The sequence below is a fragment of the Balaenoptera physalus genome (assembly GCF_965194825.1).
Source record: "Balaenoptera physalus genome assembly, chromosome: 7".
Lineage (NCBI taxonomy): Eukaryota > Metazoa > Chordata > Mammalia > Artiodactyla > Balaenopteridae > Balaenoptera > Balaenoptera physalus.
This window is the reverse complement of record NC_138886.1, coordinates 89,423,630-89,442,769: the sequence shown is the minus strand read 5'-3', so window position 1 is coordinate 89,442,769 and position 19,140 is coordinate 89,423,630. Positions and strand designations below refer to the sequence as shown.

General features: G+C 41.1%; 2 protein-coding genes across 2 annotated transcripts in view; both read left to right on the top strand.

Annotated features, from left to right (window-relative positions):
* The window catches only part of LOC309664471 (contactin-associated protein-like 2), a 189,962-nt gene that overhangs the window by 125,315 nt on the left and 45,507 nt on the right, over window positions 1-19,140 (top strand). The gene's annotated exons all lie outside the window — the stretch shown is intronic.
* LOC309664385 (low-density lipoprotein receptor-related protein 12-like) overlaps window positions 1-19,140 on the top strand; it is a 70,299-nt gene that overhangs the window by 19,673 nt on the left and 31,486 nt on the right. The window lies entirely within an intron of this gene.

The window sequence follows — 19,140 nt, the reverse complement described above, 5'->3', positions numbered from 1 at the left end:
ATTTTAAGGCTGAATAATATTCCACTGTATGTATAGCCCAGATTTTTTTAATCCATTCATCTGTTGGTAGATATTTGGATTGTTTCCACCTTTTGGCTATGGTGGATAATGTTGCTGTGAACATGAGTGTACAGATATCACCTTGAGACCCTTCTTTCAACTTTTTTGGATATATACCCAGAAGTGAAATTGCTGGATCATATGGTAATTCTATTTTTAATTTTTTGAAGAACTGCCATAACGGTCTTGCAAGTGGCTGCACTGTTTTACATTCCTACCAGCAGTGCACGAAGTTTCCTATATATCCTTGCCGACACATCTTATTTTCCAATTAAAAAAAAAATAGCCAATCTAAAGGGAGTGAAGTAGTATCTTACTATGGTTTTGATTTGTATTTCCCTAACAAACATCTTTTTCTGTGCTTATTGGGCATTTGTGTATCTTCTTTAGATAAATGTTTATTGCAGTACTTTGTGCATTTTAAAATCAGATTGATTTTTTTGTTGTTGAGATGTACAAAGTTCTTTATATATTCTGGATATGAACCCCTTATCATATATATGATTTGCAAATATTTTCTGTTGTTCCATTGGTTGCCTTTTTCACTCTGTTGATAATGTTCTTTGATGTATCCAAGTTTTTAAATTCTGTTGTTATGTTTTGATATTTCTTCTTTTTCAATGTAAGCATTTATAGCTATATGTTATATTGTTATCTATTTTGGCTTATGTTGTTTGTACTTTTGGTTTCATATCCAAGAAATCATTGCCAAATCCAATGTGATGAAATTTTTATACTATGTTTTCTTGTAAGTGTTTTATAGTTTTAGGTCTTATGTTTAGGTCTTTGATCCATTTTGAGTTAATTTTTGTATATGGTGTAAGGTAAGGGTCCAATTTTATTCCTTTACATGTGAATATCCAATTTTCCCAGCACCAATTGTTGAAAAGACTGTCCTTTCTGAATACATGGTACCCTTGTTGAAAATGATTTGTAGATCACTTTGTGAAACATTGACATCTTAAAAATACTAAGTTTTCTAATCCATGAACACAGAATGGTTTTCCATTTATTTGTGTCCTTAATTTCTTTTAGCAATGTTTTGTAGTTTTCAGAGTACAAGTCTTTTGCCTCCTTGACTAAGCTTATTCCAAAGTATTTTACTCTTTTTGATAATGTTGTAAATGGAATTGCTTTCTTAATTTTATGTTTGGATTGTTCCTTACTAGTGTATTGAATTGCAACTGATTTTTGTGTATTGATTTTGTATCCCGAAACATTGTTCCCTGATTAGTTCTAACAATTTTGGGGGGGGGATCTTTAGGATTTTCTACATATAAAATCATGTTGTCTGCAGAGATAATTTTACTTCTTACTTTACAATTTGGATGTCTTTCATGCCTAATTTCTCTGGCTAGGACTTCCAGTATTATGTTGAACAGAAGTGACAAAATCTAGCATCCTTGTCTTGTTCCTGATCTTAGAGGAAAAGCTTTCAACCTTCACCAAAAATTATCATGTTCAGCATGGGTTTTTCATATATGGCTTTTTATTATGTGGAGGTAGTTTCTTCTATTCTTAGTCTCTTGAGTGCTTTTATCATGTAAGTGTGCTGACTTTTGTCAGTGCTCTTTCTGTATCAGTTGAGATGATCCTGTGCTTTTCCCCTTCACTTCATTAATACTGTATATGACATTGCTGGTTTTCTATATATTGAACCACCCTTGCATTCCAGAAATAAATCCCACTTGGTCATGGTGCATAATCCTTTTAATATGCTGCTAAATTTGATTTACCAGTATTTTGTTGAGGATTTTTGCATCATTGTTTATAAGGGATGTTGGTTACAGTTGTCTTTTCTTGTAGTGTCTATGTGGCTTTGGTATCAGAGAAATGCTGGCCTCAGAATGAGTTAGAGAGTGTTCCTTCTCCTTTAAGTTTTGTAAGAGTTTGAGAGGATTGGTGTTGGTTCTTCTTAGTTCTTCTAAATATTTGGTAGAATTCATCCATGAAGTCATCTGGTCCAAGGCTTTTCTTTGCCAGGAAACTTTTGGTTACCAATTAAATCTCCTTACTAGGTCTATTCAAATTTTCTGTTTCTTTTTGATTTAGTTTTGGTAAGTTATGTGTTTCTAGGAATTCATCCATTTCACCTGGATTATCCAGTTTTTTAGTGTACAGTTCATAGTAATCTCTTATAATCCTTTTATTTCTGTTAAATATGTAGCCATGTCTTTGTCTTTATTTCTGATTTCAATTATTTGAGTCTTTTTTTTATTTTCCTTAGTCAATCTAGCTAAAGATTTGCCAATTTTGTTGATTTTCAGAGAACGGACTCTTGGTCTCATGGATTTTTTCTATTGTTTTTCTAGTCTCTCTTTGTTTATCTCTGCTCTAATCTTTATTATTTCCTTCCTTCTTTGAGCTTTCAATTTAATTTGTTCTTCTTTTTCTAGTCCCTTAAGGTGTAAGGTTAGGTGGTTGATTGTGATATGTTTCTTCTTTTTCAATGTAAGCTTTTACATTATATTTTCCTCTAAGTACTGCTTTCCCTGCATCCCATGAGTTTTGGTAAGTTGTGCTTTCATTTTCATTTTCATTTCATTGTTTTCTTGATTTCCTTTAGTTCTTTGTTGGTGTATTCCTTTAACGTTTTGAGCATACATAAGATAGTTGTTCTAAAATCTTTTTCCAGTAAGTCCAAAACCTGTTTCTTGAGGTATGGTGTCTGGATATTTATTTTGTTCCTTTGAATGAGCCTAGTTTTACTGTTTCTTTGTCTGCCTGGTGATCTTTTGTTGAAAACTGGGCATTTTAAAAAACAGCCACCTCTCCCAGTCTTCTTATACTTGCTCTACACAGGGGAAGACCTTTGTAATCAGCCTAATGTGATGTCTTAGGGTCTTTTCAGACCTGTGTTGTCTCTGGACCAGTGCGTGTGTTTTTTTTCCCCAGTTCTCCTATTTATACATCTGCTTTTAAATGTCTTGCTTTTCTAAGAGTCTCACTCTTGCTTACTCTTGGGGCCTTAGCTGTCCTATTGTACTCCTCAATCAGTAATCTCTTGTCCTTGGTGTCTGTGGGTCTATAGTTACCTTTGCAACCGTTTTTACAAATCATACCCGCTGCTTCCCATGGCTCCCTTATTCTGAGATCTGAGCCATTTTTGTTTGTCTGAACTCTGAGTTAGGTGTCAAAAGACCAATCCTTAGGCAGCCCACAGACAGGTTAGAACATTGCAGATCAGTCTGCTCTCTCTCAGGTTTGCAAAAGGGGGCTGGGGATCTGGCTGCCACTTTCCTCAAGCTGCACTAAAAAGTGACTAAAAAATGCCACAGGTTTCCTACCCTTTTAAATGTGACATTTTTTTGATGGTGCGTTCACTTGGTTGTTGTAGATCTTTGACTCATTTCTATAGTTTCTATAATGCCTTTTTAGTCTGTTTCTGGTTATGTACTTAAATCAAAACAGGAACATATTCTCGTCACTGCTGGAAGAAAAGAGTCTTTACTCTGCCAACCTGTCACGTGTGATGGATAAAAGGGCCCTTAGGACTGCACGTGGACACTGTCACTTTTTACAGAGAACCAATTGACCTTGTATAACTGGAGATGCTTCCCCTCAAACACAGCTCTGCTCCCTCTGCTGAGGGTGGTGTCAGTCTCTCCCAATGCTACTGGAAATGGAACACTGCATGCCTGGACACCCCACAAAAATAAAGGGTACTGACGTGCTCGCAGGCCAATACTTGTTCAGGAAGTGAGAGAAGTACTGTAGATATAAAAACATGCCAGTTTCTAAGGCAGCCTTCACTCCACATAGGAAGTACATGGCCAGGATTTGATTTGATAAAAAATTAGTATCACAGTTAGAAACCAGACCTGACCCTGAGCTCCCTTAATGACTTCATCTAATGTCTCCCTGTTGACCCACCCAGGCCTTATCTTATCCTGTGTCTGGCTATCATTGGCTCTGCCGGTCCCCTAAGCCCTGCCCTGCCCCAGGATCTCCTCTCTCTAGGTGCATTTCAGGTGACCTACACTTACCAATTTCTATCAGATGTTTCCTGAGGGCCATCTGGATGTGATCCTAACAACCCGGGCTGAGTGATGCCACTTTGTGGATTCACTAAATGACACATTTCTGTGGGTCACGTCCTCCCAGCCCAGCGGCCCTAACAAGCACCAGCACGGAAGCTGCTGGCAAACGCTGGGAGGAGCCCTTAGTACTGCAGGGAGCTGCCGGGGGCAGCCTCTCAGGGCCCCACACCCAGGGCTCATCCCAGGAGACACTCCTGAGGAGGGGAAGGCAGGGCTGTGCCGTTGAGGAAGGAGGGACCGCTCACCTCTCTGACCTCGGGCTGGAGAAGGACGAGGGCTCGGGACCGTGGAAGACGGCAGGGAGCTCGCCCTCCTCCCTGAGAGCTCGGTGAGCTGCATCCAGGCGAGGAGGTGAGACCCTGCTCACTGCCCCTCCCTCCGGAATGCAGTCACTGCTACTGAGAACTCTACCCCAGCCCTGATTTCATTGTGGCTGGTTAGAAAAAAGGGAAAACAAACAAAACTAAAACCAAAACCTGACTCAGCACCAGAAGATAAATGAGCTTCCACGTGTATGTAGCACCTTTTAAGGATTTGTCTAATTCCAAATGAAATGATCTCTATTTTAACTCATTACTGATTACTAATTTTCTTCATTTCAGATACAGTCTATAACAATAGATTCCCGTCTGTGTTCTGAAGCAAATCCCCCAGCCTCGCCTCCCACCCCTGTGGGGCCTGGGGAGGGGGGAGGCATCTTCCCCCAGAGAAGGTGGGCATATTCCCCCCTCTCCCCCGTGCCTCCCTGGGCACCCCGTTGCCTGGGGACTGCGGTCTCCCTTCCTTACTCTCACACTCAGGGCCCCTCACAGAGTGGCCCTGACCTGACTCCCCAGACTCTTCTCACCATCCTGTTTCCTAAACTTCAGCCAAGTTCCGCCCAGCATCCTGCTTGTCCGGAGAGCGTACCGCCTTCTTCCAAGTCCAGGCCTCTGCATGGTGGTTTGCTCTACCAGAGATGCCCCTCCTCTTGTGGCAACAGTTTAAATTCCTCGTTATTAAATTACAAATCTGCAGCCTCCTTCTCCTTGAGAGTTGCCTGATTTCCCAGCAAACGTATCTGCTGCAATTCCCTGCAGAATCACGTCAGGTCAGGGGCCACTTGGTGCTAGTTTCGGTTCCTGCATCCCAGCCCGTGCATCCCTGAGCGCACAGCTCCGTCTCATTTGTCTCTGCCTTGGGTGTTTCCTCATCAGTTATTCTCCGTAAACGTTGTGAGTGAAGTATTTTCTACATTTCCAGATATAAGCACCTGCCATCTCATAAGATAACGTTCTTAAAAGAAGTGATTCACGGTGTATAGAGCATATTGTAGTTTAACCAGTGGTGGGGGGCAGGGTTGATACAAGTTTCTTCTCATTATTCCTAATACCAGCTCACCAGAGTGATGCTTAAAGGCAAGGACAGTTATGCTAATTTTTGCAGAATAATTTTTAATTCACAAAAACCATTAATTCTAAGACTGAAAAGTTGTATGTGAGATAAGCGTATGGTTACTACATCCACAAGCAAATTTTTACAGCCCTGGGACATTATGATGCCCTTAAATCCTCTTGGAACAGGTTGAAAGTTAAACTGCATTGAGGATTTCTGAATTGCTGATACTATGATATACCATAGTTCTTTTTTTTTTTTTAATTTTATTTATTATTTATTTATTTATTTATTTATTTATGGCTGTGTTGGGTCTTCATTTCTGTGCAAGGGCTTTCTCTAGTTGCGGCAAGCGGGGGCCACTCTTCATCACGGTGCGTGGGCCTGTCACTATCACGGCCTCTCTTGTTGCAGAGCACAGGCTCCAGACGCGCAGGCTCAGTAGTTGTGGCTCATGGGCCCAGTTGCTCCGCGGCATGTGGGATCTTCCTGGACCAGGGCTCGAACCCGTGTCCCCTGCATTGGCAGGCAGATTCTCAACCACTGCGCCACCAGGGAAGCCCCCATAGTTCTATAGTTCATCTAAATTAATAAAATGAGATTTAAAAATCACATTCAAAATTGAGCAAAAGCCAAACTATTTTCGTATTAATTAAATGATAATAATGAGAAGTATGATTGTCCCTTTCGTAAAACATACCAAAATTATATGTTAAATTACATTCACTTAGCACAAAATGTCTTTCAAAAATAAATTGTAAGCACTAAACAATCTGAGGGATACACCTGCACAGTTTTAGTTGCATATCTGCGTGTACATGACTGGCATCCCTGACAGCTTGTAATTCATGTTTTAAAAAATGATTCAGTATTTTAAAAGAATATAGCAGAAGGATAGCTTCTTATGCCTAAATCACCTGTTGTGCAAGGTCCTCACTCTAGTGCATTTTACACAATAGGGTTTTATTAGTCATAAACCATGGCTGACAGTCATAAGCGCCAGTGTAAATGGGGAGAATGAAAATAAAGATGGGGCCTGAGAAACTGAGCTATTGTGAGCCAAGGTCCAGGAAGCAGACTCTCTAATAGCTTATTGGGTGTCTAGGAGCCAACAGAACCTTCTAGATAGTCTGTATAGGAAATCATCTAGCTTTCCCAAACTACATACATTTGGAATTAAAATTCCATTTGCTGCCAGCATCATTGTAAATGGGGGAGTAAGTCCCCCTTGTAGGGTCTTTAAGGGCCACTGCAATATTTCTGCAGAAGAAATTACAGGGTTTATTATACTCACAGGTCCTAGAGGAGAAGACAGGGCGCACCTCACCATTCAGCAGCCACCTAGCAGGTGGGGAGTCGAGAGAGAGTGAGGACCTTGGGCAAGTCTGGGTGGAGCAGAAACAAGGCTTGAGGAGATTTCATTGTTTCTTGGAATGTCTAAGTCACAGTCGGGGAGGGCAAAAAGGGAATCTTGCGGCAGGAACCAGCCTGGGCACACCCACGCACCTGGTCCCCTGGGTGTTGAGGCAGCAGGAAAATAGGAAATTAAAAAAAAAATTTACAATCCAATCATCTTCACTCTTTATTCTCATTTTCAACCTTATTTTCCAAAATATACAAGCCTTAGTTCTCCGAAAGTTAGGGAGAGGAAACTGGCTTCCTATTAGTTAACGGTGATGCAACATTGAAACACTGGACATCCCGCTGAGGTTTCCATGGTGTCCGCTGGGCTCTGCAGCACCCAGCTCCTGGAACTTTTCAGACTCCTCAGTGAATTCATTATTGTTTAAAAGAAAAGAACACCCCGTCTTTCTGTTTTTGTTCCTTCTGTCACTGTTTTTATTCTACCTTGCCTCATTCTACAAACCATCGGCCATGGAACTCCTGTATAGTTTTTCATTGTACGTAAAACACCAATACATCTTCCATCGTGGAGGTAGTCAGGGCAATCACTGTTACCTCTCTTTTGCACAGAAAAATGGAGGTTCATGGAGATTAAGAGATGTATACAAAGTTGGAATCACAACAGGTCAGGAACTCTAATTTAGTTCTTTGGACTTAAAAAAATATTGTTTTCTCCACAAATTCATCACTGCCTCACTAAGTTTATATGTGCAGCAAACATGGACAGAAGGCTCTTAGGTCTGGGCATTCATCACTACCTCCAGGGAGGGAGCCCAGGGGCAGCGGTGCTGAGAGCTCTCACTGCCCTCAATCTCCCCCTTTGCTCTCCTGAGCTCAGGTAGGACCCTGCGGGCAACTCATGTGGTCCCCCAGGGCTCTCCTAATGGGTCCAACATTGAAGCCAGGACACAGACCCCATGGGGCCTTTAAACTGCCTGCCCATCTGCACGAGGATGACAGGCAGACTCAGTGATGGGACAGGCAGAGCCCACACAGAAACAGTAAGGAAGTCACCTGCTCCTCTGTGCTTCATTGAACCTTTGAGAGACAGGCACGGAACCGAAAATGCCATCCTTGTATCAGGACACCTACCACACTTATGTCACTTTCAAACACAAAGTCAAAGAGACTTTATGTCACTCAAAAACACAAAGTAAAAGCTTCTTCAAGACAGGAGGTGAACAGAAGAATTCTATCTTTGAATATTCCTACAATATTTGTAGTGAGTATTTAACATGAAAAAAGTATTTTTCTTAAAATCACCTCCTATGCAGCTATAAAAATCTTTAAGAAAAATAGTCCAGGATAGAAATATAATAGAGACTGCACACATTCATGAATTTATCTGCCTCCTAACAAGTCCAACTTGTGAAGTGTAGAGCATTTTATATGTTAGAGGCATAATTATAAATCGCTAAAATACCCGCTTGATCACACTGCAGTACATTTTCATTGCTTTACTTGAATGCTCACCTAAGATTTTTCTCTGAAATGTACTCAGAGCAGAGACAGTTATACAATGAAAGTGAGAAATTGTAAGAGCATAACACTGTCTTAGAAATAGTCCATGTAGAAACCACTTACCCCAGCACAATCTTGCCACATGTTTTATGTTCTGTCCACAGAGCCAGCCCATGGCAGCTCATAGTAAGGCGGTCAAAGAGAGTGTTCTGTCCTTTCCCTCTTACTTACTCAGACATCAACATTTTCTCCTGCTCTTTCTGTGTCAGCTGCTCTCAGGTGAGAATAAAGGAGGTGAAAATGTGAGCTTTCCTAGGAAAGCTCTGCCTCTGTCTCCCATCCTCTTCAGAGCCTTACACGGCGCCTGCTGGCAATTGTGGTTCAAGTAATATTGTTGGATGAATAAACGGATGAGAGACCCTGACTTAAAAGAGTCACTTTGTTGTACAACAGAAACTAACACAGTATTGTGAAGCAATTATACTCCAATAAAGATCTATTTTAAAAAATAATTAATTTTTTTAAAAAAAGAATGCCACAAAGGGTAGCTCCATTTCAGAAAGACACTTCTTAAGATTGAAAAGTCTTTGAGGTTCACAGTAAATCAATATTTCAATGCCATGGTGGCCCTTTCGACACTATGGGGAAGACTAGAAGGGATATTTTGAAAGACACTGACCATTTCTAGTATATTTCAAATCGTACCTCATGGTTTGCCCAGTGATTATAAATTTGATGCTGTTCATCATATAGTCCTTCTTTATAGTGAGGCGAGCGGGGGCTACTCTTCGTTGCAGTGCGCGGGCTTCTCATTGCGGTGGCTTTCTCATGTTGCAGAGCTTGCGGGCTCTAGAGCACAGGCTCAGTAGTTGTGGCGCACGGGCTTAGTTGCTCTGCAGCACATGGGATCTTCGTGGATCAGGGCTCAAACCCGTGTCCCCTGCATTGGCAGGCAGACTCCTAACCACTGCGCCACCAGGGGAGTCCCTGTACTTTGTCTTCTATAGACGTTTATTCATCTGTAGTAGCCTGTAGTAGTCAGGTGTTAAGTTTAAAGCATTAATTCTGCTATCTTGCTTTTTTAGCATTTTTGTGAATGAGATAAATCTTTGCTTTTACTTATTTGTAAAGAGTATATTATATTACATTATATATTTGCATTTCTGAAATTTTTATAGCTAACACATGATAAAAACATGGGAAGATCTGCTAAACTAAAATGGAGAATTTTCTTCTAAAACTTCGAACTAATGTCTGTGAAGTAATCCAGAAGAGAAGTAATAACAAGCACTTTTCTTTATAAACCAGGGAACATCAGTGAACTCTTCCTTGCATTTCAACCAGTCAGACTGATTGAATTCATATTTAGGTGAGAGTGATTACGCTGTCGAGACAATTAAGTGAGGTGATCTAAGCCAAGTGCTTGGCTCAGGGCGTCATTTATGGGAAACTCTCCACAAACACACAACATCATTATCATTATTATTTCATGAATAATTTGATAATATATTTGCTCCTGGCTTGGATTCTTCTCTCTTGGATACTTTTGCTAGCACAAAAATTTTTTTCAATTATTGTAAATTTCACTAAATTTTGGAAACTGATGATCTTTTGTTGCCTAATGGTAAAATACCATCGGATTCTGATTTGAAATGGTACATAGAAAAACTCCTCTCTCATGCAGTTAAGAAGTGATTAGTTAGCAATGTGCAAAACATTCAGGTAGAAATAGTTCCTCCAGGAGTCTCTATTTCAGAATTCCCCAGATAACGGTAAACTCCCTACTCCCTCATGTAAACCGACATGTTCATGTTATTGTAGCATGGTCTGTCATCCCGTTGGTTTGGAAGGAAACTAGGATGGTAGAAAGAAAGATGCAGTCCAACTTAAGTAGAACCTGTTTTTAAAAAGTGACCCTGTGATACTAGCCCATTAAAAGCTCCCTTAGAAACCTCTGACATCCCCAGGGTCAAACGTGCCTCATTCAGTGGCTGTTTCATTATCTCAGTCCAGTGGGTGTCATCCTAGGCACAAGCTCCACCATCACCTTTATTTTTGTTCTTCACTCTGCCCAGATCAGAAGCTGCAAGTTGTTAGGGAACCAAAAGTGCAGCCCCACTAGAAATGGGTAAAAAAAAACCCCAAATGTTTGTTTAGATGATATTATCCATCAGAGCTGGAGAGACACGAAGCTGATCATGAGAGAAGAGTCTCTGCTGTATATTAATGTGAACTTTTCTAGAACAACATGTTCTCTTTAGCTTTTCCACATGTCTATAATCACTAAGAGCTTGTCTAGCTACATGAGAAAAACAAAACCAAAAGCCCCACAACTGCCTAGAAGCTTATCAGTATCAGAAGGGTACATCATTTTAAGTCCATTCAGTATAACACCATGCAGCTGTTAAAAAAGAATGAGCAACACTGAGATGTTCTGACATGGAAAGATCTATAAGACTTGAGTGGTTTAAATGGAAACAGGAGGTTGGAGAATAATTTGCAAAATATGATTCCATTTCTGTTAAAATGCATGAAGACAGCTCATGAGTGCACAGATTAAAAATATGTATGACTATGATGGTAAAGGACTAGAAACACATCCACTGATGGTGACCCCTGGGAAGAGGGTGGGCAGGTGGGTAAGAGATGATTTACATGTTTTACTCTGTACACTTAGTCTTGGAATATTTTATAAGAATGTGTTGATGTCTCTAAAGTAAATAATAATAAGAGCAGATACTTAGCACTTACTATGTGCCTGGCACTGTTCCTCAAAGCATGCTTCTGAAGTGAATACTGTAATCATTTTACAGATGGAAAAACCGGGACACAAATGGGCTGAGAAAATTGTCCAAGACCCCCCATTTAGTGATTGACAGTGAGGTAAACAAATTTCTTCAATAGCATAAAGAGGGTTGGATCACATGAGCTCTAAGATCTCTCTTATTTTTTTTAAACGTTTGTTGTTGTTGTTCTATTTTATTTTTGGCTGTGTTGGGTCTGTGTTGCCACTCATGGGCTTTCTTTAGTTGCACCCAGCGGGGACTACTCGTTGCAATGCACGGGCTTCTCATTGCAGTGGCTTCTCTTGTTGCGGAGCACGGGCTCTAGGCATGTGGGCTTCAGTAGTTGTGGCCCACAGGCTCAGTAGCTGTGGCCCACGGGCTTAGTTGCTCTGCGGCATGTGGGATCTTCCCGGACCAGGGCTCAAACCCGTGTCCCCTGCCTTGACAGGTGGATTCTTAACCACTGCACCACCAGGGAAGCCCTCTAAGATCTCTTGAGTGATCATGTCTCAAAGGGCTAAGAGGCTGGGCTATGGATTCAGATGTCCCTTGTAATAATCCAGCTCTGCAACTGGCTAGTTGTTCACCAGAGGCAGATAACTGAGTCCTTCTGAGCCAGTTTCCTTATCTGTACAAGGTAGAGTAGGCACTGCCTCACAGCATTACAAGTGAGGACATATAGGGAGGAATGCCTAGAGACCCAGTTGGACCCTCAGAGTTGGTATGGAGATTATTTTAAGCTCAAAACATTTGGGAATCAACAGATGCAGAAAGAGCTTTCCTTATTTGACTAAAAGCAGACATTTCTGAGAAATGAGGCTTCTATGATTCCCTCTTCAAGACAGGCCTACTCCCAGGAGAGAAATCAAGAGTAAACCTACCACAAATCCCCTCTCTGGGGAGATTCTCATAGAAGAAGGAAAGACCCCTTGAACGTGCAGACACAAAATAATCACAAAATTAATTATCTTTCATTTATTCTTCTAAAAGAATAGAAGTCCTTTCTTCCACTTTCCTTTTCTCTGCTAAGTTAGATATATAAACCTCTAACTTTAAACATTTAGTGAGATAGTTACTTCTCTTGTTAGCTCCCATATATGTGAATAAACTTCTTATCCTGTTAAACTATCTTTTGTCATTTTAATTTGCAGGCCCCTAATTACTAAACCTAATAGGGCAGAAGAAAAGTCTGCTTCCTGACACTAGCAATTGGTTGGTGAATGATACCATCATTGCCTGTGACTCTGAAATCACAAGATCATAGATTAATCTGCATATCTAAAGAGTCCAACCTGTACTCTGAGGTTAAAAATAAGATCATCAAAGCATACTGAAGTATGGATATAAACATTTCGAAATGATAAAGATCTGGCTGTACACATAACATGTTTCTTCAATTCTGTAAAATTTTATGTAGGTGGAAATTTTACTGCAGAAACAAACTCAAAGACTGAAATTACATGAATAGAATATGGTGTAGCAAAATTTAGAGCTGAGCAAATGTGACATATAGTTAACGAGATGCATGCTTTTTATTATGTCTCATTTTAATTAAAAATGAATGGTAATCAGTTCACAATAGTGACTTCAGTTGATCCTGCTTCTAAATGGTTAAAGCAAAAATAAGCTCCTGATCTGCTCTTCAGAAGATTAACTATGGCCATGGTAGATCTTTTTCTCTTTCCCTTTTGGAAGAGAAAAGGGGAGGGTGTCCCCAGGTGACAGGGACAGGAGTCTTGTGGGCCCAGCACACTTCCCTGTTGGGAAGAGGAAGGAGGAAGTATTTGCTTACATTTCCCCCAGTGCCTGGAACCTAAGCTGCAGCTTCCCTAGAACATTGTTAATGATGAGAAGGATCTCATGGCAGAGGGATGGTGGCCGCCGTGCCTAAACCAGGAACCTGATGCCTTCCCTGTCTTAGATTGTGGAGTTTCCTACCAGAAAATCTGAAAAGAAAGGATTTATGGGAAGCAGTAAACGCAGAAATAAAAGACAATTTTTTTTTAAGCAGATATTCATTTTTAATTATTTATTTATTTATTTATTTATTTTTGGCTGTGTTGGGTCTTCGTTTCTGTGCGAGGGCTTTCTCCAGTTGCGGCGAGCGGGGGCCACTCTTCATCGCGGTGCGCGGGCCTCTCACTATCGCGGCCTCTCTTGTTGCAGAGCACAGGCTCCAGACGCGCAGGCTCAGTAGTTGTGGCTCACGGGCCTAGTTGCTCCGCGGCATGTGGGATCTTCCCAGACCAGGTCTGGAACCCGTGTCCCCTGCATCGGCAGGCAGACTCTCAACCACTGCGCCACCAGGGAAGCCCAGACAATTTTAATAAACCATAAAAATGGTTAAGTTGGTGCTGGGTTGGAAAGAGTGGCTTCTGTGTTCTTTAAGCTTTTCTGTACTATTTGAATTTTCTAGCCAAGTGTGCCTCTGTCTATTATTTATTTTTTATGTCACCAGGGATTTTCTGACTAGTGAGACCACAGACTACATTTTTTTTCATTGTTATTTTCTATCAAAAAACAATGCAATACATACCATTTTTAAAAAGGAAACAAAGAAGAATTTCTAATCATGCATCAATAAAAAACAAAAGAGCACAAACATACATATATATTTTAACATATTGAGCAGATCAATATGTTAAAATATATAAATGTTTGCATAGTGACCTGAAATAAATAGATTATTTAGTCATAGACCTTTTCATATGCATTCTATAGTAAGTCTTCTGAGAGATGAACTTTAATCTTTCCATCCAGAACTTTGGAGTATCTGAGATTTTGCCCTATTTGCAACAAGTTAAGCTGCCGTTTTCCATGGATGCAGGTAGAAGACAGAAGACTTATGGGTCAGAAACAAAGGACTCTATTACTTACTTGGTTACTCATAAACCACTGCAGCCAGCATGGGCATCCGAATATTTGCCTTGGTTCTCCTTGATCCTGAGTCACACAGGGGCTGTGTGGACAGGCCCAGATGGATGCCTGCACACACAGTGGGTTATAATACAAGAGTTCAGGGAATCAGAGTCTTTTGGGAGGTAAGCATGCTTGCCCTTACCTCTGGAAGAAGACATTATCTTACAAGGCTGTTTTCTATCTAAACATCCTTGGAAAGATAGCTGAGAATAAAGGGCTGTCGGTGCTTCTGTTTGTAAGATGTGCAGAAATGTGAGAAACCCATGGAGAATTGTCTTACCCCTGCTCTGACTAACACACAGCCTTTTACTTTTCTTAGGAAATGGCAATTATATGTTGCAAAGGACTTATTTCACATTTACTTAAACTTAGTTTTCAAATATATATTTCTTTTTCCTATTCTAAGATTAACTTCTCTTGTGTAAGAGTTAATTTTGAAATTACAGTGTGAACCGTATGACCCTAATCATTTTGGTTTAACAGTATTGCTAACTCAAATTTAAAATGCTGAGAAAAAAGCATCTCTATTTTGTCACTAAAACTACCAAAACAGCTTTAAATACACAATTAGTTTAAAAACAGCTGTGTGATCTTGATATATTTTTTTTAAAGAGCTTTTTGATGTGGACCATTTTTAAAGTCTTTATTGAACTTGTTACAATATTGCTTCTGTTTTATGTTTTGCTTTTCTGGCCCTGAGGCATGTGGGATCTTAGCTCCCTGACCAGGGATTGAACCTGCACCCCCTTCATTGGAAGGCAAAGTCTTAATCACTGGACCACCGGGGAAGTCCCGATCTTGACCTATTTTTAAACATATTTGGCTAAATCCTATTTAAGTTAACACTTCCTCTGAAATCGGAATTGTGACAAACACTGTAAGAGAGCTACTATTTTTTGCATAAATGAGAGCAAAATCTTGTGGTAGTAAGTATGTTTCCCTTACAAACATAGTGTAGGATAAATCTAAATATTCTGATTTGAGAAGAAAATGTCGAATGGAGGAATTTTTCATTCCACTGTTGCAGGATTGTCTACTTCTCCCTAATATTAAAATGGACAGTTAGCCTCTTGAAAGAGGTTAAAAATCCATACGGAATGTCTCAGAAGGGTTTAGTTGTTCAGTGGCTTTCACTCTTCCTCACAAATTATTTAAAAATGGAATTTTTGTTCAAGATGTCTACCATTAGCGTGAAATTTATTTTCCAGTTTTATTGAGACGTAATTGACACATGACATTGTGTAAGTTTAAAGTGTACAACGTAATGATCTGATGTATGTATATATTGTGAAATGATTACCACAATAAGTTTAGTTAACAAACATCACTTCACATTGTTACACATTCTTTTTCTTGTGATGACAAGTGTGAAGTTTGATGCTTACCTGGTTCTCTTCTTTTGGACTTTGGCAAATCTAAGAATTAATCCTACCACACATAGCCTATACTAGTCTACCCAAATCTAACAGTTAGTACAGACATTAACACATTTATCTGTTTGTATGTTTTATTGAGCACAAGATAATAATCTCATTCTCAGAAGCAATGAAATCACCGAAAGAGCCAAATCTTGAGAAAGCCTCGTAGAGTTGCCCTGTTACTAGATAAAGCGCTTGGAATATATAAGTATGTTGTGTCACGCGTCTTCCTGTGACCTGTGATTGTTACTTGAAAGTGTGGAAATGCAGAACAGATCTCCTGTTATTATGAAAGGCCCATCTGTGACAGGTGGAAAGGAGGACGCTATGTTAAGAGCTTGTTCTGTGCAGTTCTCATGGAGGTGACTTGTGTCCTATAGGGAATGTCTCCAGGCTGCATTCCACTCTGGGTTCTTTGCCTCTGGCAGTTCTCCGTGATCACCCCTGTATTGGGGTCCCCCACGCCACTCCCAGGCTCCATGATTCACTGGAAGGACTCATAGGAATCAGCCTAGGGTTATATTCACAGCTGTGATTTATTACAGCAGCAGGACACAAAGTACAGTCAACAAAGGAAAAGGCAAGTGGACCAAAGTCTGGAGGAAACCAGAGGCAAGCTCCCTCGAGTCCTCTGCCAGTGGAACCACACAGGACACGCTTAAGTCCTCCAGCCATGAGGACAACATGTGTGAAATGTTGCCAACCAGGGAAGCTTAGCCTCAGCCTAGGAGCCCAGGCTTTTATGGGGGATGGTCATGTAGGCACCCTCTCCCTGGTACATATCAAAATCCCAGATTCCAGAAGGAAAGCAAGTGTTCAGCACCAACCACATTGTTTGCATAAACATCTTAGGCAGCAGTGAGCCACTCTTATCAATTCTGCGAGTGGTGAAAGCCCTCCCAAATTTCAGGTGCCTAGACACCAGCAAGCCTTTCTCAGGATGGTGACTCAGGCCTGCGATGTTATCACTGTTATCTCTTTTGGTTCTGATTTTTTTTCTTCCTTTCCTTCAGTCTTTCTTACCTTCAATCTTATATTCTATTATTTTAATAAGATGATCTGATTTAACACCCTTAGCTTCTTACATGAAAATACCAGCATGGTCCTGCGCTAAGGTGGACAGAACACACCAAGTCCTTCTGAAGCTCTGGAGGCTCTGCTCCCGAGGAGGGCACGACCAAGGCCCTTCATTCATTACCTAAGAAATGGTCATTCCCTAGTAAGGCGCTTAATCTGTCACATTTCAAAAATAAGTGATGCCACATTTCAAAACTAAGGACTCAGGGTAATTTCCCTGAGTCCTTAAGAGCGATGGCTCATAGAGGACCCCTCTGGACTGGCCCTCTCTACAGGAGAGAACAAGGAGCCTGCGCTAGAAAGGATGCAAAGGCTAGAAATGACCAACTGGCCCTGAAAATTGAGTCAGTGAACAAGTGTCTGTTAGGCACGGACGGTGTGGAATGTGGTTAAGGATGGTCTGAGCTAGCTAGGAGGTACCATCGTGGTCCTTCTCAGACACATACTCTTCCGGGAATTCAACTGGCAGACACAATTAAACTTGAAAACTTCCTGAATTTCCACAATGCCACCGAGTGCCTTCTGCTTGCCAGAACTAGACTGGTCAGTGATGGTCTGAGGAGAAACTTAAACTACTTTGGAAATAAGGCAGACTTAGAGAGTGGTAGCGAACGTGGCACCCACCTAGCATACAAACCTTGTGAGACCCTGAGGGTCATGAGTATAACGGATTGTGGCTGAGCCGTAAGGGACTCACTGATCCAAGTCACTCAGCAAGGCCACCACAGGCCAATCCAGAAGCTAAGAGTATTATTTTCCTCGGGCTGCAGTAACAAAATGCCACATTCAGACGGTTAAACAACAGAAATTTCTTTTCTCACAGTTCTGGTAGCTAGAAGTCCCAGATCGAGGTGTTGGCAGGGTTGGTTTCTTCTGAGGCCTCTCTCCCTGGCTGACAAACGACTGTCTTCTTGCTGTGTCCTCACATGGTCTTTCCTCCGTGTGCACACTTCCCTGGTGCTTCTCTGTGTCCAGATTTCCTCTTCTAGTAAGGACACCAGTCAGATTGGATTAGGACCCACCCTAATGGCCTCCTTTTACCTTAATCACCTCTTTAAAGACCCTTTCTCCAAATACAGTCACATTCTGAGGTACTGGGGGTTAGGGCTTCAACATAACAGTAGGTTAAAGGAATTCCCTACCATTTGAAGTAGTTTAATGTTGAACTAAACACATATTGGGATCACTTTAAGTCAATGGAACTTCTTAATGAGAAATCTTCCTAAATTTTGTACAAATGACCCAATTTGCATATTACTATTTTCAACATATACAGGAGGCCACTGGGTTAGTGCTATTCTCCCAGTAGTCCTGAAACAGTCTAGACTCACAGTTAAATACTTTAATTCCTTTAATTTCATTAATTTATTTAATTCCTTGAAGCTGCTAATAGAATATGCCCACTACCCAGCACTCCTTTGAGGCATTCCTTAATAACACTGACCATACTTCATTTTCTTCTTTTGTGTTACTCTTGAAGTTTAGAAGCCAATTCATTTGTCAGAACTAAATTTGTGCCATGTATCAAATAACATACTTTTATTTGCAGTGTTCTAGTATTGTTTTCAACAGCCATAGATTGATTTTGAGACAGGCTGGGACCTGGGACCCTTTGCTGGGACCTGGGGCCCTTTGCTGCAGTGTTGCAGTGCTTGCACCTCGACACACCTCTCCTCGAGCAACCAAATAACAAAGAAACTGTATGGGACTAAAAATAACGACGTGCACACCCAGTTGGGGCAAATTCTGGACAAAAGATACAAAGAGACCAAAAAACCCAACTGCCACTTTTGAAGATCCCAGAGCAAAAGCAGGGTACTGCACGTGCCCCCTGCACACAACACCACCTAAGCGGTGGGCAAACCACCTAAGCCACCCTTCTGGCCCGACCCCTGGACACACCCCTGCCCTCACGCCATATAACAGGGGTCCCCAACCCCCAGGCCGCAGCCTGGTAGGAATCAGGCTGCACAGCAGGAGGTGAGTGGCAGGGGAGCGAGTAAAGCTTCATCTCCTGCTCCCCATCGCTCACATTACTGCCTGAAACATCCCCCCACCCCACCCCCTGCCGGTCCGTGGAAAAATGGTCTTCCATGAAACCGGTCCCTGGTGCCAAAAAGGTTATAAGGTTATAAGCAGCAAGCTCGCCCCCGCTTAGGGAGCACGCAAGCAAAGGAACCTGTTGTTTGTTCTCGCTCCCTGTTGTTTGTTCTCGCTCTGCTGCAGCAGGGGCCCCAATAAAGCCTTGACTGAATTTCTTGTCTGGCCTTTGATCAATTTTTATTGTTTAAGGACGCCAAGAACCCTGGTCGGTAACAATTTCAAAATACGGTCTTGATGTCATTGGAAGTAATTTTTTTCTGACTTTTTCTCTGTTTTCAACATCTTTGCCAGCAAAAGATATGTTCCCAGATGTCTTCTAAAATGTTTTCTTCCTGATCATTTAGAAAGATTGGGAAAAAAAGAGTATTGAGAAACTTGAGCTGTACTTTTGCTGCACAGGAAGGGTGAGCTGTGTTCCATCCTAGATTAATAATATTTCAAGCAGGAGGGAAAAAAAAAAAGTAAAAGCCTATAACTTTAGCAATGTGTTTGAAAAAT